Consider the following 24,292-nt stretch of genomic DNA (forward strand, 5'->3'; position numbering starts at 1 on the left):
TCACTCTTACTTAGCCATAGAATTCTATAATTTTAAATTTCGGTGAAGCCCCTGGTATTCGGAAAGCCAAATTCGGGGCGCGATACACACCTTTAAGCCGGACAGGAGCGGCTCCTCGCTCTAAGCGGCATAAGTCTTTAGGGACTCGAAACCTCGCCGAACAGCGACCAGTCTCTCGCCTTATCATGACAGTCAGTTTTAGCTTTCTCTACTGAGGTGCTTAGCCCAGCAGAACCGGGGCACAACCGCAGTAGTTCTCCTAGCGCTACCTTAGCCGATAGAGCGGAACGTAAGGTACCAAAACATAGGAGCCGGGCAAACCCAACATTTGACCAAAGACATGATTCGGAGCTGATGCATATAATGCTATAAGTTCGGGGTGCCGCACTTGTGAAAGTGTTCGGACTTCTCACACCATATCGTGGGGTACTTAAGCCCCTGGTGTGTTGGCCGTACCAAAGTGTACGGTTGCAAGGCGTCATTAATGAACACACACACATATATATATATATATATAAACCAAGAATGCAATAATAGTCGTAATATTATGCATTGTTTATTCAAAGAGGTGCGTTAAAGCAAAATGATACAGATAGTGCGATAAGCAAAAAGTAGGACTATGTCCCTTCTAAGGGCAAGCTGAGGAATAGTATTAAAGCAAATATTTTACTCATTATCGTAATCCACCGGGGAGTTCCGTGGTGTGACGTAGCTTTCTGCCTCTCTTGGTTGCTGCATCATGTGTTCGGCAATCATGCTGTCGGACAAGGTTTCTAGAGATTAAAGTCCTGAAAGAGAAAAATAACAAAGCGGTAAGCCCCTAGTGCGGTTTAGGCCGCGTCTTGGAGCGTGCCATAGTTGTGCCCCCTCTCCACCTATGCCCATGGTATTTTTAATGCGTAATTATGTACGTGTGGCACGAATTTCACTGTTTGGCTTGGGCGCGGGTGGGGGCCACATTGCTACGCAAGCTCAGACCGTGCCAGGCGGTCTAGTTGCCGATTACTCCGAGCGCGTTTGAAGGTGTCCGGGTCTTGAAACACCGAACTGGTGGATTGCCTTGAGAGGCTGCTTTGCGCTTCTACTGCGAGGGCCATAGTGTGCTCCTCCATGCGGAGAGAGCGCTCTGTGTTTCCGTTAACTGTGATGACCCCCCGGGGTCCTGGCATCTTGAGCTTGAGGTATGCATAATGCGGTACCGCATTGAATCTCGCAAATGCGGTTCACTTGAGCAGTGCATGATAGCCACTGCGGAACGGGACTATATCGAAGATTAATTCTTCGCTTCAGAAGTTATCCGGGGATCCGAAGACCACTTCCAGTGTAATTGAGCCTGTGCAATGGGCCTCTACACCTGGAATGACGCCTTTAAAGGTTGTTTTTGTGGGTTTGATCCTTGAGGGGTCTATACCCATTTTGCGCACTGTGTCCTGGTAAAGCAGGTTCAGGCTGCTGCCGCCATCCATAAGGACTCGAGTGAGGTGAAATCCGTCAATGATTGGGTCTAAGACCAGTGCGGCGAATCCGCCGTGACGGATACTAGTGGGGTGGTCCCTGCGATCGAAGGTGATCGGGCAGGAGGACCATGGGTTGAACTTTGGGGCGACTGGCTCCAACGCATATACGTCCCTGAGCGCACGCTTCCGCTCCCTCTTGGGGATGTGGGTTGCGTATATCATGTTCACCGTCCGCACTTGTGGGGGGAACCTCTTCTGTCCTCCGGTGTTCGGCTGCCGGGGCTCCTCTTCGTCATCGCTGTGTGACCCCTTATCTTTATCTTCGGCAATTAACTTGCCGGCCTGCTTGAACACCCAGAATTCCCTGTTGGTGTGGTTGGCTGGCTTGTCAGGGGTATCGTGTATTTGACACGAGCGATCAAGTATGCGGTCCAAACTGGACGGTCCCGGAGTGCTTCTTTTAAATGGCTTTTTCCGCTGACCGGGTTTAGAGCCTTTGAATCCGGCATTGACTGCCGTATCCTCAGTATTATCGCTGTTAATGCGGCGCTTATGTTTGCGACGTGACCTGCTATTGCCGTCCTTGGTATCCGAAGTACCATGGTTTTTTGATATGTTGTTACTGCGAGCCAGCCAACTGTCTTCTCCCACACAAAAGCGGGTCATGAGTGTCGTGAGGGCTGCCATTGATTTCGGCTTTTCCTGTCCAAGGTGCCGGGCAAGCCACTCGTCGCGAATGTTATGCTTGAAGGCTGCTAGGGCCTCTGCATCCGGACAACCGACGATTTGATTTTTCTTTGTTAGGAACCATGTCCAGAATATCCTGGCGATTCTTTTGGCTACTGAATTATGTGGCTCAAGTCATCGGCGTCTGGTGGTCGCACATAAGTGCCCTGAAAGTTGTCGAGAAATGCGGCTTCCAGATCTTCCCAACAGCTAATGGACTCTACTGGCAAGCTGTTAAGCAGATGCCGCGCTGGTCCTTTGAGCTTTTTAGTGGGAGGTATTTGATGGCATGTAAGTCATCACCGCGGGCCATGTGGATGTGGAGGAGGAAATCCTCGATCCATACCGCAGGATCTATTGTGCCATCGTATGATTCAATATTTATGGGTTTGAAACCCTCTGGGATTTGATGATCCATTACTTCGTCTGTGAAGCATAGGGGGTGTGCGGCGCCTCTGTATTGGGCTATATCGCGACGCAACTCGAATGGGTCTTGCCCGCTGTGTTCGGCCCGGCCGGATTGACTTTTACTATATCCGGCGTGACGTTTATTGTCTCGCATAGTAGCGCGCCCTTGTGATCCATAGATCGATCTTGCATGTTTTGCTTTGTCCTCCAATACATCTCGCAGGTCTGGCGTATTTTCCCATGCCTTTTTATTTGAATGGTGTCGGGGTGCAGGCTGAGTTTTTGGCTGGAATGCCTCTCTATCTTGGCCACGAGGTGGCCGATCAGCCGCGTCATACGCTTCTTCCTCCAGTTGGGGTAGCAACCTGCATTTTGGGTAACTCTTGGAGGGGCGCTCGGGTTTATATTCCTCGCCCGCGAGGACTTCAGTCCATCTGTCAGCTAGCAGATCTTGATCAGCTTGAAGCTGCTGCTGCTACTTTTTCTTAAGGCTATTTGCCGTGGCTATAAGCCGGCGCTTGAAGCACTCTTGTTCGACAGGATCCTCTCGCACGGCGAATTCGTCATCGCCGAGGCTTGCCTCGTCTTCGGAGGGGGGCATGTAATTATCATCCTCCGCTTCTCCATCCGCCGCTCTCTCAGGAGGGTTGGCTCCTCCATCCTCTTGCTCTAAATCTTGCTGGAGGGGATTGTTGTTATCTTCGGCACTATCCGGAGCATTATTATCTCCTGTGCCGGTATCACCACTTTTGCTTTGGCAGGACTTAGAGCGGCGCCGCTGACGTCGGCGCTTGGGTTGCTTTTTGGAGGGGTCATCCTCCGCTGTTTCGTCGCCATTGCCTTCTTTGGGTGTGTCCACCATGTATATATCGTATGATGAGGTGGCTGTCCAGTGCCCTATGGGCAGTGGTTCATCTTCGTCTCCCGCATCGTCGTCCATACCGTCGATGTCTTCGGAGTCAAAGTCGAGCATGTCGGTTAAGTCATCAATAGTGGCTACTAAGTGGGTGGTGGGCAGGCCGCGAATTTCTTCGTCGTCCGCATCCCAATCCTGCTGGACATAGTTCGGCCAGGATCCTCCTGACAAGGAGAGAGACCTTATTGAGTTCAGTATGTCGCCAAAGGGCGAGTGCTGAACAATATCCGCGGAAGTAAACTCCATGATCGGAGCCCAATCGGATTCGCTAGGAACGGGCACAGGCGGTTCGGAGTCCGTGGCCGGAGAGAGATCCGGCAGTTTGTCAACACGGCTCTCGTGCAGAGTAAGGTTGATGTTTGGCTCGATCGCCGATGAGGGTAAGGCCTCTGTGGCGGGGTCCATCCACTCGTCCATGGACGGCGCAACTGGCTCCGAATTGAGGTCGGAGCGGCTGCCGGTGCGATCCCCTGAACACTGTCGGATGGTAGAGCTAAATCGTACTCATCATGACCGCGTGACGCACAAGGCAGAGGCTCGAATCCGTCGAAGATCAAGTCTCCGTGGATATCGGTCGTGTAGTTTAAGCTTCCAAACCTGACCTGATGGCCAGGGGCATAGCTTTCAATCTGCTCCAGATGGCCAAGCGAATTGGCCCGCAGTGCAAAGCCGCCGAATACAAAAATCTGTCCGGGGAGAAAAGTGTCACCCTGGACTGCATCGCTAACGATGATAGTAGGAGCCATCAAGCCTAACGGCGACGACACAGAGGAACTCTCAATGAAAGCACCAATGTCGGTGTCAAAACCAGACGGATCTCGGGTAGGGGGTCCCGAACTATGCGTCTAGGCGGATGGTAACAGGAGGCAGGGGACACGAAGTTTTACCCAGGTTCGGGCCCTCTTGATGGAGGTAAAACCCTACGTCCTGCTCAATTAATATTGATGATATGGGTAGTACAAGAGTAGATCTACCACGAGATCGGAGAGGCTAAACCCTAGAAGCTAGCCTATGGTATGATTGTATGTTTTCCTACGGACTAAAACCCTCCGGTTTATATAGACACCGGAGAGGGCTAGGGTTACACAAGGTCGGTTACAAAGGAGAAGATATGCATATCCGTATCGCCTAGCTTTCCTTCCACGCCAAGTAGAGTCCCATCCGGACACGAGACGAAGTCTTCAATCTTGTATCTTCATAGTCTAACAGTCCGGCCAAAGAATATAGTCCGGCTGTCCGGAGACCCCCTAATCCAGGACTCCCTCAGGTATCATCGGCACCTGCAACTGTTTTGGTAGTATCTGTGAGTCACGAGGACTCAGCAATCTCAAAACCCGCGAGATCAAGACTATTTAAGCTTATATGTAGGATATGGGTATAAGGTGGAGTTGCAACAAGCACTAAACGAATATGGAGGCTAACATACGAGCACAAGAGTAAGATGAGAAACTACGCAACGGACGCAAAGCTAGACGTGATCAAGAAGTGATTCTGAACTACTTACGTTCATACATAACCCAACCGTGTTCACTTCCCGAACCTCGTTGAAAAGAGACCATCACAGTTACACACGCGGTTGGTGTATTTTAATTAAGCCAAGTGTCAAGTTCTCTATATTGGAGAACATAGTAATTTCAAAAATTTCCTACGCACATGCAAGATCATGGTGATGCATAGCAACGAGAGGGGAGAGTGTGTCCACGTACCCTCATAGACCGGAAGCGGAAGCGTTAGCACAACGCGGTTGATGTAGTCGTACGTCTTCATGATCCGACCGATCCAAGTACCGAACATACGGCACCTCCGAGTTCAGCACACGTTTAGCTCGATGACGTCCCACGAACTCCGATCCAGTAGAGCTTCGACGGAGAGTTCCGTCAGCACGACGGCGTGATGATGGTGATGATGATGCCCCCGACGCAGGGCTTCGCCTAAGCACCGCTACGATATGATCGAGGTGGATTATGGTGGAGGGGGGCACCGCACATGGCTGGGAGAGATCAACAGATCAACTTGTGTGTCTAGATGTGCCCCCTGCCCCCGTATATAAAGGAGGGAGGGAGAGGCCGTCCCTAGAGGGGGCGCGCCAAGTGTGGGTAGTCCTACTAGGACTCCCAAGTCCTAGTAGGATTCCCCTTTCCTTTCTGGAGTGGGAGAGAAGGAAAGAGGGGAGAGGGAAAAGGAAAAGGGGGTTGCACCCCTTGTCCAATTCGGACCAGAGGGAGGGCGCGCGCCTCCTTCCTTTTGTCCTCTCTCCTCTATTCCCGTATGGCCCAATAAGGCCCAATACTTCTCCCGGTGAATTCCCATAACTCCCCGGCACTCCGAAAATACCCGAATCACTCGGAACCTTTCCGATGTCCGAATATAGTCGTCCAACATATCGATCTTTACGTCTCTACCATTTCGAGACTCCTCATCATGTCCCCAATCTCATCCAGGACTCCGAACTACCTTCGGTACATCAAATCACATAAACTCATAATACAATCGTCACCGAAACTTTAAGCGTGCGGACCCTATGGGTTCGAGAACTATGTAGACATGACCGAGACATGTCTCCGGCCAATAACCAATAGTGGAACCTGGATGCTCATATTGGCTCCCACATATTCTACGAAGATCTTTATCGGTCAAACTGCATAACAATATACGTTGTTCCCTTTGTCATCGGTATGTTACTTGCCCGAGATTTGATCGTCGGTATCTCAATACCTAGTTCAATCTCGTTACCGGCAGGTCTCTTTACTCATTCCGTAATACATCAACCCGCAACTAACTCATTAGTTGCAATGCTTGCAAGGCTTAAGTGATGTGTATTACCGAGTGGGCCCAGAGATAGCTCTCCAACAATCGGAGTGACAAATCCTAATCTCGAAATACGCCAACCCAACAAGTACCTTCGGAGACACCTGTAGAGCACCTTTATAATCATCCAGTTATGTTGTGACGTTTGGTAGCACACAAAGTGTTCCTCTGGTAAACGGGAGTTGCATAATCTCATAGTCATAGGAACATGTATAAGTCATGAAGAAAGCAATAGCAACAAACTAAACGATCAAGTGCTAAGCTAACGGAATGGGTTAAGTCAATCACATCATTCTCCTAATGATGTGATCCCATTAATCAAATGACAACTCATGTCTATGGTTAGGAAACATAACCATCTTTGATCAACGAGCTAGTCAAGTAGAGGCATACTAGTGACACTCTGTTTGTCTATGTATTCACACATGTATTATGTTTCCGGTTAATACAATTCTAGCATGAATAATAAACATTTATCATGATATATGGAAATAAATAATAACTTTATTATTGCCTCTAGGGAATATTTCCTTCACTCTACAACCGGATATTAACAAATTGCCATCTGCCACATAATCGCGGGCACGGCTCTTGAAAGTTTATACCCTGCAGGGGTATCTCAACATAGCCAATCACAAGCTCTCATGATCAACGAAGGATATTCCTTCTCCCAGAACAACCTAATCAGACTCAGAATCCCGGTTACAAGACATTTCGACAATGGTAAAACAAGACTAGCAAGACCGCCTGATGCGCCGACAAATCCTGATAGGAGTCGCATGTATCTCGTTCTCAGGGCACACCAGATGGGCAAGACGTCGGGTTGGCTGAGACCTTGGTTGCCCAAGGGGCACCGGACATCGCCCAGGTTGGGCCAGCACTCAGAGGAACACTGGCCCAGGTTGTTGATTAAGAATTCCTTGGGTTAATTACTCCCTAGGCAAATTTTAGTTGTTATTAGGCAAATGGTAAAACAAAGGTTGGGCCTTGCTGGAGGAGTTTTATTCAAAGCGAACTGTCAAGGGGGTCCCATAACCCCAACCGCGTAAGGAACACAAAATCAAGGAACATAACACCGGTATGACAGAAAGTAGGGCGGCAAGAGTGGAACAAAACCCCGAGCAAAAGGCCAAGCCTTCCACCCTTTGCCAAGTATATAGATGCATTAATTAAATAAGAGATATTGTGATATCCCAACATAGCCATGTTCCAAACATGGAACAACCTGCAACTAGCAACGCTATAAGAGGGGCTGAGCAAAAGCGGTAACATAGCCAAACAACGGTTTGCTAGGAAGGTGGGTTAGAGGCTTGACATGGTAATATGGGAGGCTTGATAAACAAGTGGTAGGTAGCGCGACATAGCGATAGAGCAAACAACTAGCGAGCAAAGATAGAAGTGATCTGGCTAACCGTTTATATTGCACTCCCTAATAGCAAACGGTTCATTGGAGCGAATTGTATGCCGTATATCGCACACACATTGATATGGCTGCCCGTTTCTGTTGTTCTGCCTCATCGCAAACAGTTCGAACGGGTTAGTCGTGTACCCTACATCGCACACACAACTAAATCTGAACCGTGTTTGATGCGTCCTCCATCGCAAACGTTTTGCACCTTTTTGACGGTTATTTTACACCACCATTTTTGATTATGGCATCGCACACAGTTTTGTCGAAGGGTCTCTGATCGTAGTGTCGCGTTAGCAGCATCCTGCAGTAGTGAATGATCATCTTGCCTGCAAAGTTCTCAGGGTTGTCGAAAGCTTGCTCCTCGTAAACGTACTCGACAGGATCCTCGTTCACGAACTCGTCTCCCGGCTCTACCCAAAGCAAGAAGACAAGCAATGGAACAACAATCAGTCACGATGCAATGCACAAGCAACATGATGCAAGACATGGCATGAGATGCAAGATATGATGTGCAATTCATAAGGGTACTCCGGAAGGGAAAATATGATCATGGCGTCAACTTGGCAAATCAAGCATGTCATCGTAAAGATTAGGAGATTTCGGTCGAAATCGATATAAAGATCACCAGAAACGGATGCACGGCTTGCAAATGACAAGGAAAACAAGAACAAGGCAAAATTGCGCTTGACAGCAACATAGCACTTACGATGCATCATGAAACTATGCTACAACAATACATGGCAGTGAAGTACATGTGAAGCTCTACAAATCATGAACACTGATCTCCTGCTAGAACTCACTAGAACAAGTCTAAAATAGCATGGCAAAAATGCATATGACAATAGTTTAACAGACTTTGTGAAAATACTGAACATGGCATAATCAGCATCAGGTAGCAATGTTTAGAGCTAGTAAACTACATGCTATAGGAACATATCATGGCAAACAAAGGCATGGCATGCTAGTACTAAAGGCAATGGACAAAACTCCCTTATTGAACTTGAGCCAAAGATGCACAGAAAAGATGGTAGCATCAATGCAAACATTGCAAGTGATATGAACAGATTTAGACTTAGTAGAAAAACATGGCATGGCAGAAACAGATTCATGATAGCAACTTTGCAAGCTTGTGCCACTCAACACAAAGCATTTCATGGCATCACAAGGTAACCAACAGTAAGAAGACACATTTATGAAGCTAAACATGACAAGAGCATAGTCATAGGGTGCATGGATCACTAGCAAAACACATGGTAAAAATGCACTTCCTGTTAACAGACTGACATCAATAATGTTTTGCAAAATGAGAGCATGGTAATGACAAGCTACATTACACCATAATTACAAACAATGGCATGAATGTATAGAGCATAACCATATCTTCAAAACACCCTTACTGAACTTCATTAAAATATGCATGGATTCACTAGTGACAACAAGTCAACATAGCAACCTAGTGTAACCGAAAAAGACAGCAGGAAAACTAAGTAGCTGAAAATAGCAACATCAAGTGGCCTACTTGGCATGCTTGTGCTGGTAACCACAGGGCACATAAAAATACAAGGATTGCACCACTGTAAAGATGGCATGAAGATGCTCCTAAAACATGTAGACATAATGCTCAAAAGATGCACACACAAAATGCTATGAAAAAGACAAATCAACAAGTTAGGGTGGATTGCAGAAGACAACATCATTTAGCACTTTTGCAACAAAGATTAGGGCATCAATATGGATAGTAACATGCATGCAAATGACACTAGCATGTAGAGCATCACGTGGTGAACATTTGGACATATCATACGCACAAAACAGAGCTACAAGCACAAATTTATGGCATGTCAAAGGGGTACACATGAGATGGATATTCTGGGACTTAGAATAAAAGTCAACTCAGATCTAGGGTTTGCACGGAAACCAAGGCAGCGGATCAGGCCAGCGGCTTTGGTGGCGGACGATGAGGAGGGCGGTCGGAGATGGTCGGGGAAGGCGCCGGGGAGGTCGGGGTCGCCGGATCCGTGGCAAGCGCCTAGTGGTGCGGGGGCGGCGGCGGACGCGTCCCGTGCGCGGAGGGGGAGGTTGACAAGGGTTTCGTCTGCAATTTAAGGAGGGGAAGGTGTTTATATATGTAGAGGGAGCTAGGAGAGTCCAAATAAGGTGCGGTTTTTGCCCACACGATCGTGATCCAACGACGGAGATAGTGGAGGGGGTTTAGATGGGCTAGTGGGATGTTGTGGAGGGGTGCTGGGCTGCAAAGAGATGGGGGTTTTGGCGGTTACACGGTTAACCGATGGGGCATCAAACGACCTCCGAATGGAACAAAATTTGACAGGGGCCTACTGGTGATGTACCAAGGCCACTCAACAAATCTCGGCCCATTTCGAGAACATTTTCATACCGCTCATGAAACGAGATCTGAGAGGTGCAACAGGTGCATGTGTGAGTGTCGGATTCTGAAACGGACAACGGGGAAAATGACCAGATCCATGAGACGAACACAGATGCAAATGAGATGCACATGAAGACATGCGATGAAATGCATGACATGAAAAAAATGCAAAACGAGAACAAAACCCCAACCATGGAGCATATAACATATAACATAACCGGAAATGGCAAGAGTTGGAGTTATAATTATGGAATGTTACATCCGGGACATTACACTTTCTCACATCGAGACGTGGTTCAAGCTTCGCAGGTGCATCCAAACTCTGTGATACGATACGCTCTATCACACACAAGCCTTATTATATCTTCCTCAAAACAGCCACCATACCTACCTATTATGGTGTTAAGGTTTGTGATTCCCGAAGCATGCACGTATAGTCTCTCGTTATGCTATGAAGCTGGAGCATGATTTATTATTGATTATCTTCCTTATGAGTGGCGGTCGGGGACAAGCGATGGTCTTTTCCTACCAATCAATCCCCCTAGGAGCATGTGTAGTAGTACTTTGCTTCGAGGGCTAATAAACTTTTGCAATAAGTATATGAGTTCTTTATGAGTAATGTGAGTCCATGTATTATACGCACTCTTACCTTTCTCCAATTTGTTAGCCTCTACGGTACCGTGCATCGCCCTTTCTCACATCGAGACGTGGTGCAAACTTCACAGGTACATCCAAACCCCGTGATATGATACGCTCTATCACACATAAGCCTTATTATATCTTTCCTCAAAATGGCCACCATACCTACCTATTATGGATTTTCCATGGTCATCCGAGATATATTGTCATGCAACTTCCACCGCGTCCGTTTGATGACTTGAGCATTCATTGTCATATTGCTTTCCATGATCATATAGCTGACATAGTAGTTGTGGCTCAGCCATCATTCATCATTTTTCATACATGTTACGCTAGATCATTGCATACCCTGGTACATGCCAGAGGCATTCATATAGAGTCATACTTTGTCATAGGTATCGAGTTGTAATTTTTATTTCTTTTGAGTTATAAGTAAATAGAAGTGTGATGATCATCATTATTCATTTTTAGAGCAGTGCCCTGGTGAGTAAAGGATGATGGAGACTATGATTCCCCCACAAGTCGGGATGAGACTCCGGACAATGAGAGAAGAAAAAAAGGGAAAAAGGGAAAAAGAAAAAAAGAAAAAAAGGAAAAAGAAAAAAAACAAAGAGAAGGGGCATTGTTAGTATCCATTACCACACTTGTGCTTCCAAGTAGCACCATGTTTTTTCATATGGAGAGTCTCCTATGTTGTCACTTTCATATACTAGTAGGAATTTTTCATTATAGGATTAGATGCACACCCACTTAGTTTTCATATTGAGCTTTCATACACTTATAGCTCTTGGTGCATTCGTTACATGGCAATCCCTACTCCTCGCATTGATATCGATTGATGGGCATCTCCATAGTCCATTGGTTAGCCGCGTCGATGTGAGACTTTCTTACTTTTTGTCTTCTCTATATTTACCCCTAGCATCATAATCTATTCCACCCATAGTGCTATATCCATGGCTTGCGTCATGTATTGCGTGAGGGTTGAAAAAGCTGAAGCGCGTTAAAAATTATGAACCAATTGCTCGGCTTGTCATCGGGGTTGTGCATGATAAATACTTTGTGTTAAGAAGACAGAGCATGACAAGACTAAATGATTTTGTAGGGATAGCTTTCTTTAGCATTGATATTTTGAAAGACATGATTGTTTGTTGGGATGCCTAAGTATTGATGTCTTTATGTCAAATTAAAGACTATTGCTTTGAATCACTTATGTCTTAATATTCATGCCATGATTAGATATATGATCAAGTTTATGCTAGGTAGCATTCCACATCAAAAATTATCTTTTTTTTATCATTTAACTACTTGACGACGACCAGGAATTAAGCTTGGGATGCTGATACATCTCCGTCGTATCTATAAGTTTTGATTGTTTCATGGCAATATTATACAACTTTCACATATTTTGGCAAGTTTTTATATGATTTATTGGGCTAACCTATTGGTCCATTGCCCAGTGCTAGTTCCTATTTTTTGCATGTTTTTTGTCGTAGAAAATCCATATCAAACTAAGTCCAAATGCAATAAAATTTTATGGAGAATTATTTTGGAATATATGTGATTTTTGGGAGTTGGAATCACCGCAAACGGAGGCCCACACAGCCCACAAGACACTAGGGCGCACCCCATGCCCCTAGCGCATGGTGGTGGGTTGTGTCCTCGTGGAATGTTGGTTGGAGCTCTACTTCGGGCGCAAGGAAGCTTATATCCAGAAAAAAAACCTTATTAAAATCTCAGCGCAATCGGAGTTATGGATCTCCCAGAATATAAGAAACGGTTTTCGGCCTGATCAGGGGAACGCGAAACAGAAGAGAACAGAGAGGGAGATCCAATCTCGGAGGGGATCCAACCCTCCGCTGCCATGGAGACCATGGACTAGAGGGGGGACTCTCCTCCCATCTAGGGAGGAGGCCAAGGAAGAAGAAGGAGGAGGGGGTTCTCTCCCCCTCTCTTCCGGTGGCGCCGGAGTGCCGCCGGGGCAAGGATCGGGACGGCGATCTACATCAACAATCTTGCTACCATCACCACCAACTCTCTCCCCCTCTATGCAGCGGTGTAATATCCCTTCTCCCCGCTGTAATCAAAACTTAAACATGGTGCTCAACTCCATATATTATTTCCTAATGATCTATGGTTATCCTATGATGTTTGAGTAGATCTGTTTTGTCCTATGGGTTAATCGTGATCTTGGTTGGTATGATTATATATTTTATTTATGGTGTTGTCCTACAGTGCCATCCGTATCACGCAAATGTGAGGGCCCCCCACTATAGGGTGTTGCAATATGTTCATGTTTGCTTATTGTCAGTGTTGCGGGGGTGACAACAGCCTAAACGCAGATAAGTGGGTTATGGCGTATGGGAGTAAAGATGACTTTATACTTAATGCTATTGTTGGTTTTCATGACTTTAATGATCTTTAGTAGTTGCAAATGCCTGCTAGAGTTCCAATCATAAGTGCATATGATCCAAGTAGAGAAAGTATGTTAGCTCATGCCTCTCCCTCAAGTGAAATTACAAGAATGATTACCGGTACTTGTTATCGATTACCTAGGGACAAATGACTTTCTTGTTGACAAAATCTATCCACTTTTATTACCTTGTAATTTATTCGTAGTTTTATTCTCGCAAAGTACTCTTAGTTTTATCCTTGCAAAATAGTTTCATACTTGTTTCTGGTAAAGCAAACATCAAGTGCGCGTCGAGTTGTATCGGTGGTCGATAGAACTTGAGGGAATATTTGTTCTACCTTTAGCTCCTTGTTAGGTTCTACAATCTTATTTATCGAAGAAGGCTACAAACGATCCCCTATAGTTGTGAGTTATCAAGACGTTTTTTGGCTCCGTTGCCGGGGAGCAATAGCATGGGGTGAATATTCTCGTGTGTGCTTGTTTGTTTTATCACTAAGTTGTTTTTATTTCGTGTTCTAAGTTGTTATCTATCTTTCGTTATGGATATGGAACACCAAACACCAAAAAAATTAGTTGTACTTGCTACTCATGGAGATGGGGAACCTCCTAAAACCCTCGATGGTCGTTATGTGCAAAATATTAATCACTACTTTGATAATCGTGTGAAAACCCCATTCAACATGATATTGGGAGTAACGCTGGATCAATGTGAATACTTTAGGGATTATCGGTTAACACAAAAGGCAAACTTTTATGGATCAAATTTATATGTTGCATTGGTATGCTCGGGATTAATGCTTGAGATATGATTTTAATTGTTGCTCCAGGATGAATGCTCCACACCTTCCCTTTTCATGCAAATTTAATGATAATGAGACCTTAGCTTCTTATGCTAATGGTAGATATTATTATGATGATGTGGAACAAATAGAAGAATTTGTTGCTTTTAAGGGTGCTTATGAAATTGAATCTTTGTTTTTAAAGTATGAAGCTTTTGATGATGATGTCTATAGACCTGAAAATTTTGCCATCCTTAAATATTTCTATGATAATTATAAATAAAATTCCGATATTGATGAATTTATTGAGAAAGTCTCTGCTGTCTAAGAAGAGACTAATATTTTGCAGGAGTCTATGGAAGAAGGAATTGATGAAACTGTGAGCTCATTGGATGAAAAAGATGATGAGGAGAGCGAAGAATAAAAGGAGGAAGAGCGGATTAGCTACTCGTGCCCACCTTCTAATGAGAGTAACCCTCCAACCCATACATTGCTTAATGTCCCTTCGTTCTTACCGAAGGATGAATGCTATGATAATTGATATGATCCTGTTGATTCATTTGAAATATCCCTTTTTGATGATGCTTGCTATGCTCGCGGCCATGATGCCAATTTAAATTATGCTTATGGAGATGAACTTGCTATAGTTCCTTATATTAAGAATGAAATTGTTGCTATTGCACCCACACATGATAGTCCTATTATCTTTTTGAATTCTCCCAACTACACTATATCAGAGAAGTTTGCTCTTATTAAGGATTATATTGATGGGTTGCCTTTTACCATTGCACATGATGATTTTGATGAATATAATATGCATGTGCTTTCTGATCCTACTTGTAATTATTATGAGAGAGGAACTATATCTCCGCCTCTCTATGTTTCCAACACGATAAAATTGCAAGAAACTGCTTATGCTATGTATTGGCCTTTACTTGATGTGCATGAACTGTTCATGTATGACATGCGGATGCATAGGAAGAGAATTAGACTTCGTAATTGCATGATATATGTTTCTTTGTGCTCACTACTAAATGCCAAATCATTGTTAATTAAAATTGGCTTTGATACCTTGGGATCCGGGTGGATCCATTAATCGAGCACCTTATGCCTAGCTTAATGGCTTTAAAGGAAGCGCTTCCAGGGAGAGAACCCGGAAGTTTTAGAGAGTCATTTATTTCTATTGAGTGCTTTTATAAAGTTTAAAACCAAAAAAATACAGATGGGAACTTAAGACTTCACAAAAAGAAAAGTGAAAGTGAGATAGACAAGTACCGTGGAAGCGGGAGCATGCCTTGAACTTTGTTCATGCCCATGGAAACTTTGTGAATCTTGAATTGCAGAAACTTTTCAACAAAAATAATTATCCCCTTGGACAATTCCATTGTATTATAATGTGCCAAGATTTGCCTTTAGGATGTTTAGATTGCTTCTTGGTATGTGCGGTGCAGAAACAGAAACTTTGGCTGTAGTGCGTGATTTTATATTTTTTACTAGAACGTAGAAAGCTTCTGAAACTTTTTGCACAATCTTTCTATAAAAAAATATTTTTCCTAATTGTTTCAGAATTTTTGGAGTACCAGAAGTATGGTGAATGTTCAGATTACTATAGATTGTCCTGTTTAAGACATATTCTGTTTTTGATGCATTGTTTTGCTCGTTTGGATGAAACTATCGATTTTTATCGGTGGTATAATCCATGTAAAAGTTATATTACAGTAGCTAAAGTGTAAAAACAAAATATGAATTGGTTTACAACAGTACTTAGAGTAGTGATTTGCTTTTTTATACTAACGAATCTTACCGAGCTCTGTGTTGAGTTTTGAGTGGATGAAGTGATCAAAGATCGAGGAGGTCTCGATATGAGGAGAAGGAGGAGAGGCAAGAGGTCAGGCTTGGGGATGACCAAGACACCCCAATTAAATATTCAAGGAGACTCAATCATCTAAGCTTGGGGGTGCCCCATAAGGCATCCCATCTTTCTTCAACAAGTATCGGTATGTTTTCGTCTTCGTTTTGTTCATGTGATATGTGTAAATCTTGGAGCGTCTTTTGTTTTTACTTTTCATTTTTCTTTTATGCACCATGCTGGTATGAGATAGTCCATGGTTGATTTATATAATTCTCATTGCACTTCACTTATATTTTTTGAGTATGGCTTTATAGAATGCTTCGTGTGCTTCACTTATATCATTTGAAGTTTGGATTGCCCGTTTCACTTCACATATAAAACCGTTGTTTGTAGATTGCTCTCTTGCTTCACTTATATTTATTAGAGCATGATCGTCTGTAGAAATAATTAAACTCCCATGATTCACTTAGATCTATTTAGTGAGTCAAAAGGAATTGGTCAATTGCATGGTTAGTCATAAAATCCTACATAAAACTTATGGATCACTGAATATGATATGTTTGATTCCTTGCAATAGTTTTGCGATATAGAGATGGAATATGTGGGAGGTACTAGTAAACAGTTGTGGTTAGTAAGAATATTGGTGTTAAGGTTTGTGATTCCCGAAGCATGCACGTATAGTCTCTCGTTATGCTATGAAGTTGGAGCATGATTTATTATTGATTGTCTTCCTTATGAGTGGCGGTCGGGGACGAGCGATGGTCTTTTCCTACCAATCTATCCCCCTAGGGGCATGCTTATTAGTACTTTGCTTAGAGGGCTAATAAACTTTTGCAATAAGTATATGAGTTCTTTATGAGTAATGTGAGTCCATGGATTATACACACTCTTACCTTTCTGTAATTTGCTAGCCTCTACGGTACCGTGCATTGCCCTTTCTCACATCGAGACGTGGTGCAAACTTTGCAGGTGCATCCAAACCCCGTGATATGATACGCTCTATCACACGTAAGCCTTATTATATATTTCATCAAAATGTCCACCATACCTACCTATTATGGCTTTTCCATGGCCATTCCGAGATATATTGTCATGCAACTTCCACCGCGTCCGTTTGATGACTTGAGCATTCATTGTCATACTCCTTTGCATGATCATATAGCTGACATAGTAGTTGTGGCTCAGCCACCGTTCAACATTTTTCATACATGTTATGCTAGATCATTGCATACCTTGGTGCATGCCAGAGGCATTCATATAGAGTCATACTTTGTCATAGGTATCGAGTTGTAATTTTTATTTCTTTTGAGTTATAAGTAAATATAAGTGTGATGATCATCAATATTCATTTTTAGAGCAGTGCCCCAGTGAGTAAAGGATGATGGATACTATGATCCCCCCATGAGTCGGGATGATACTCCGAACAATGAGAGGAAAAAAGGAAAAAAGAAAAAAAGGAAAAAGAAAAAAGGAAAAGAAAAACAAAGAGAGTAGGGGCATTGTTAGTATCCTTTACCACACTTGTGCTTCAAAGTAGCACCATGTTTTTCATACAGAGAGTCTCCTATGTTGTCACTTTCATATACTAGTAGGAATTTTTCATTATAGGATTAGATGCACACCCACTTAGTTTTCATATTGAGCTTTCATACACTTATAGCTCTTGATGCATTCGTTGCATGGCAATCCCTACTCCTCACATTGGTATCAATTGATGGGCATCTCCGTAGCCCGTTGGTTAGCCGTGTCGATGTGAGACTCTCTTACGTTTTGTCTTCTCTATATTTACCTCTATCATCATACTCTATTCCACCCGTAGTGCTATATCCATGGCTTGCGCTCATATATTGCGTGAGGGTTGAAATAGCTGAAGCGCGTTAAAAATTATGAACCAATTGCTCGGCTTGTCATCGGGGTTGTGCATGATAAATACTTGTGTTAAGAAGACAGAGCATGACAATACTATATGATTTTCTAGGGATAGCTTTCTTTAGCATTGATATTTTGAAAGACATGATTGTTTGTTGGGATGCCTGAGTATTGATGTCTTTATGTCAAATTATAGACTATTGCTTTGAATCACTTATGTCTTAATATTCATGCCATGATTAGATATATGATCAAGGTTATGATAGATAGCATTCCACATCAAAAATTATCTTTTTTATCATTTAACTACTCGAGGATGAGCAGGAATTAAGCTTGGGATGCTGATACGTCTCCGTCATATCTATAATTTTTGATTGTTTCATGCCAATATTATATAACTTTCACATATTTTGGCAAGTTTTTATATGATTTATTGGGCTAACCTATTGATCCAGTGCCTAGTGCTAGTTCCTATTTTTTGCATGTTTTTTATCGCAGAAAATCCATATCAAACGAAGTCCAAATGGAATAAAATTTTATGGAGAATTATTTTGGAATATATGTGATTTTTTGGAGTTGGAATCACCACAAACGAAGGCCCACACAGCCCACAAGACACCAGGGCGCGCCCCAGGCCCCTGGTGTTGGTGTCAAAACCGGCGGATCTCGGGTAGGGGGTCCCGAACTGTGCGTCTAAGGTCGACAGTAACAGGAGACAAGGGACACAATGTTTACCCAGGTTCGGGCCCTCTCTACGAAGGTAATACCCTACTTCCTGCTTGATTGATCTTGATGAATATGAGTATTACAAGAGTTGATCTACCACGAGATCATAATGGCTAAACCCTAAAAGTCTATCCTATCTGACTATGATTATGAGGTTATATGTCTACGGACCTAGCCCTCTGGTTTATATAGACACCGGAGGGATCTAGGGTTACATAAGGTCGGTTACAGAGAAAGGAATCTTCATATTCGGATGCCAAGCTTGCCTTCCATGTCAAGGAGAGTCCCATCCGGACACGGGAAGAGTCTTCGGTCTTTGTATCTTCACAGCCCATCAGTCCGGCCCATGTCTAATAGGTCGGACGCCCGAGGACCCCTTAGTCCAGGACTCCCTCAGTAGCCCGTGAACCAGGCTTCAATGACGAGGTGTCCGGCGCGCAGATTGTCTTCGGCATTGCAAGGCGGGTTCCCTTTCTGAATACTCCAAGATAGTCTTCGGACGTAATGAACGTGTTCGGATCTGCAACACAAGTACCACACACAACCGCAGAGAATATAATATTGCACGAGTCCAATCCATCGACAACTTTTTGTAATGTGACATCATGTTTGCCCGGTCATTATTTCGAACCGTTTCTTGTCCTGCCGTTCCACGTTTCGAGGCACGGTTTTTATTGGCACATCTTGTTGAAGCAGAGATCGTGTCCCCTTATTGCGGGATTTTCATCAATACGAGCGTGGGTAACCCAACCATTCCATTGGTATGATTCCTTAGGAATAGGCAGGTTTTTAGGCTTAGGAGGAGGCGTTTGACATCCTTTGCCTTTATAAAGGAGCCAAGGGCCACCTTATTTTACGCCGACCCTCTCCTCAGCCCTTCCAACTTCGAGTTCTAGTACCCAAGGTTCGACTTCATTGCTTCCAGCTTCCTAACCATGTCAGGACCCAGCTCACAGGGCCGATGGGTGGCTTCCTCTGTTACAGAGGAGGACATTGTGAAGCTTCGTGCGGCCAGATATCTGACCGCAGAGATCCCCCAAAGGCTCCATTCTCGAGGACATGTTATTCCTACTCCCAGATCTGGCGAGAGGGTTGTATTCAGCTCCCACTTCCTATGAGGGCTAGGATTCGCTCTTCATCCCTTTGTCCCGGGGCTCATGTTTTATTACGAACTAGATTTTCACGATCTAGCCCCAGATTCTTTCATTCACATCTCGACGTTCATTGTCACGTGCGAGGCCTTTCTTCGTATTCCCCCACACTTCGGCTTATGGCTCAAGACCTTTAGTGTGAAGCCGAAGGTAGTCTATGGCTCAAGACCTTTAGTGCGGAGGTGCTATAGTGAGCAAGCTTACCCATACTCCCTGGCCAGAAGGCTCTTTCACCGAAGCTCCCAACCTATGGCAGCGGGAGTGGTTTTACGTCACTGAATCCCACGGTACCAAGTGGGCGGCTATACCTGTGTTTCGATCTTGCTCTCCGTTACAGCTTGCATCATGGATTAATAAGGGGTTGGACTGGGGGTCAATTGACGATGTGCAGACTCTACAGAGCCGCATCCGGAGCCTCCTTGAGAAGGACATCGGTCTTTTCAACATGATTCAGGTAATGCTGGTCCGCCGGGTCCTGCCGTGCCAGTGACGGCTTCTCCGTATGTGGGAGCTTAATCCGGAAGGACCATGAACCCTCCAACACTTCTTCGGCACTATGCATGAAGGAATGTGGAAGTTGTTTTTCGAGAAACACAAACAGTGACCAGACACCACTGAGGATAACGGCCTCGACTACAACCATCCGGATACCTCGGTCGCGCTTGACTCCTGAACAATTTTTTAGCCATGCATGCCATAATATGATACTGAGAAAAATATCTTCTTCCAGGGCTGGATAAAGAAAGCAGAGCGAATCAGGTGCTCGGCCCCCCTTCTCGAAGACTCAGTGGATCCTGTATTAACAAGGATGCTGGATTCGGCACTGTACCAGATGCCTATGGAGGAGGACAAGACGGAGAGCGGGAGGACCGAAGGTGGCCTCTATCCCGAAGATATATTAGATGCTATGTCCGGGGAGATCAAAATCCCATTGCCCGAAGACAAAAGTAAAGGAGAAACCAACATTCCTTCTCCCCATGGTAAGAAAAGGGCCGTCTCCGTAGATTGGGAGGAAAAGGATCCTAAACGAGGCAAGATGCCCCTGTCGGGCAGCTCAGGCTTGGAGGATGACATCATCGCACAGTCCGCTGGCGAGGGCAAGCCTTTAACCAAATCATAAGTGAACAAGGGTGTTTTAAACATATCCCATTTCTCTCCTATGACCAGGGTAACATCTAGAATATATGTTTTTGCAGCTCGACACACAGTCCTCTTCAACAATCCTCTTCCTGGGGGGGGGATCTTCCCCCGGAGATGATGGAAAGCGAGACGCCTCCACCGGTCTCCTCGCCTAATAGGGCGGACGACTTCGAGGTGTCATCCCGGAGGGTCTCTCCTGATCAACATGTGGTGCAAGGGATGATGAAGACACTAACGGAAGGTGATGCTTCAGTAGCCCAGGGTCCGGGGGTCAATAATAAAGGCCCCGGACTGTCCGGCTTACAGCCGGAGACAACTCCAGGGACGAATGAGCGGATCCCTTCAAAGGGAGGCCTTGTTGCTACAGCAGCTTCTGGATACCCAGAAGCGCCGGATATATTAACGAACATGCTGCGACAGGCGTCCATCTCCGGGGAACATCGTACCTTGATGGGTACGGTGGTTGAAATGGTCCTGTCTGCGAAAAGTGGATTGAATGAGGCCTTCACGAGCCTGCTAAGAGGCTTCGAGGTTTGTACTGTAATTTTTTCGATTGTGTTTTATGCACAAAATACTCCTGTGTATAGATAGTAGCCCCTGAGACTCTGATTGGCTTTCAAAGGGAGGCGATCAGAGGATCAAAAAGATATGTGCAGGAAATAATCTGACTACTTGGAACACAGGTTGTGACCTCCTCGACTAGTATCCGAACCACAGAGGTTGCTGATCTGCAACGGAAGATGGATGAGGCAGATGATGACATCACGCTTATCAACAGGCAGCTTGACGAGGCGCAAGGTACATTTTAAGGCAGTCAGTATACATATGTATGATAACATGCGCATGAAGCTAGAATTGTATACTGAGACACACATAACTGCAGATGGTGCTGCTGCGGTGGAGGCCCATCGGGCTGAACTTGTCCTCGCCAAGGAGCAAGCCCAGATGAGTAATTCGGCTACCAATAAGGCAGTTGATGAGTTAAAAACCAAACAGGCTGCTTGGCGCCAGTGTGAGGAGAGAATTTCTATCATGGCGCGCGAGCTAAAGGAAACCACTGTCTAGTGTGAATTCCTCGAGTGGGATAACAAAGCTGTCGGTGTCCTGGGAATGGGGGTCCCCAGACTTGCCTGCCTGCGGCCCGCGGCAAGGCTAAGCCTGCAGGCCGTACGGCCCATCTTCACCGACAAAGCATCCAAGACCCTCGCGAGGGTCCAAGCCTCGCGAGGCGGACAACGCAAGGCCTCCTCTGGAGTGGCCTAGACAGGCAGGCTCACGAGGAGCGGAGATATCAAGGCGGGGCAAACCTCGCGAGACCCTCGTGACGTGAGCCATGACGCACGACACCAGGCGGGCGCTAGCGCGCATCGTCCTTGTTTCCTCTTCGGTGCTAAGGAGGCAAGCGCAGGCGAGGAATACCGAGGCATCAGGAAAAGGTTGCCATTTCGGTGCAACGAGACCAAGACCAGGAGGACGGCAAGATGGAGGTCATCGTGGAGCCCAAGACGGCGTCACCACCAGAGCTTTGCGCAGGCGAAGACTACTTTTGTCAGGATAGCTTGTACTAGCTATCCCCCTTCAAATTAGCTCGCCATTGTTGGCTCCCTTCCCGCTCGATATTTGGAAGAGGACCAGGGCCAATATAAATAGTACTAGCCACCACATTAACAAGGGACGGATCATTCAGACCATCCTCACACACACAAGCTCATCGAGCTCAACAACACCTCAACCTCAGGAGGCTGTTCTTCCCTTGTACTATTCATCATTAGCCCTAGAGGCAATCCACCACCACCACACTGGAGTAGGGTATTACACCACAACGGTGGCCCGAACCAGTATAAATCATGTGTCTTTCTGTGTTGCGAGTTCGTCGAGTTCGTCCGCGAGATCTTAGCGAGATAGGGCGTAGATTGGTGGGAAGGAAAGACTTCGCGCGCACCCCAGTGTTCGAACCTCAAGGGTTTGCCGGAACCCCACATCCAACATTTGGCGCGCCAGGTAGGGGTGCGCCGGAGCTCCTCCTCTACCGGCCAGCTCGTCGACGCTCCTCAGCCACGATGTCTAGCAACTCAAGGGACGACTCCGACCGCTGGGCAGCCTGGCCAGCCCGGGCAGTGCCGCGTGCCCATGAAGGTCTCGACCCCGCACTCCAGGCGGCACGGGCGCCGCCAAACTCCACTGGGCGCGGGCAGCACGGCCAGGCATCATCCACCCTCACCCCGCGGCCGGTACGGACCACCGCAAGAGCGGCGAGCCATGCCGCAGCAACGGTGCCGCACTCATGGCGGGAGCAAGTGAACTTGCGGGCAACGCTCACCGTGGCAAGGGAGCTGTTGCGGTGCAGGCTGATGGAAAGCGGTCGGGACACGCTGTTGGAGCGTGTTGCTGAGCTGCTGGATGAAGCGGCGTCAGGAGCACCACCCTTCTACTATCGACTTCCTCCCCAGGCCACTGCAGGGGAGCGTGGCAAACCTGACCACATACACGCACCATCAACTATGCCCCGGGGCTTCATCAACATCGGCACGGCCAACGGCGCAAGGGGCTCCGACTCCCCCATGCCGCACGCGGCGGGCATGGGCGCAAGCGTCGCTCCCCACGGTCCCAGCCGGATGCCGTGCTATCATCCCCAGGGCGCCACCATGGGCCGAGCAACATGGAGCACGGGGCACCACGGCGAGGTGTTCGGGGTGACGACCCCGGAAGCCTACGTGCCCCGCATAATGGACCAAGGGTACACACCAGAGGACGACCCCGGCTCATTCATTGGAGAATATTGGGGAGAGGGGGCGCTAGGAGTCGAAGCCTTCCAAGAACCAATGGAGAACCACAACGATCGCGCCGACAACAACAACTATAGGGTACCGCTAATCTCTCAAGAATAGGCTTATGCTAACCATGGGCTGCAGATGAATCAGGTTGAAGTGTCGATCGACGACCCTGGCACGGCGGCGCCCGTTCCGACAAGGGAGACACGCTGGGGGCCGCCGGGAGGAAGCCAGGAGCAAGGCTCCTCCCCAAGGCACGCGAAACCAGGGGACACCCAGAGGTAGGCCCTATGTCGGGGTGGCTTCGACAACCCTTCCCCCGGCAGAGGACCCGTGGTCGCCGAGGGAACCGCTGGTGTCCCCTTTCCCTCCTTTGTGTCGTCCTGGTGACCGGTCGGCTCAAAGGAGGTCAAGGGTGGCGCAAGGTGGGCCCCTCAACTGGCGATATGAAGCAAGGCCAGTACTTGTGAAGAAGGCCCGGTGCCTGTGAAGCTCGCCGCCCGTGACACTCTCACGTAATAATGAGTTGGGGTTGTACACGCCCCGGAGTCTCAGGAGCGCCGGCCTCAGGCCCTAGGGCTCCCTCCCACGCCTAGTGGCAGCACTTAGCTCCGCGCTGGTGAGAAGACTTGAAGACTCGAAGACTAGACTAGGTGCCGGACGCGACCTTTTGCTTTGGATCTCTCTTTTTGTGGCTTTGCTTTCTGGATCTGGACTTAAGTTGAAGCTGAATTTTTATCGATGCGCGCGGGGGGGGGGGGGTGCCTTTTCTCGTTCGAGCCGTTTCTTGCCTTCTGGATCTCGTTTGGTTTGGGACTCTTGTCCATCGCCTTTTCCTCG

This window comes from Triticum urartu, chromosome 6 (assembly GCF_003073215.2).
Source record: "Triticum urartu cultivar G1812 chromosome 6, Tu2.1, whole genome shotgun sequence".
In the NCBI taxonomy this organism is placed as follows: Eukaryota; Viridiplantae; Streptophyta; class Magnoliopsida; order Poales; family Poaceae; genus Triticum; species Triticum urartu.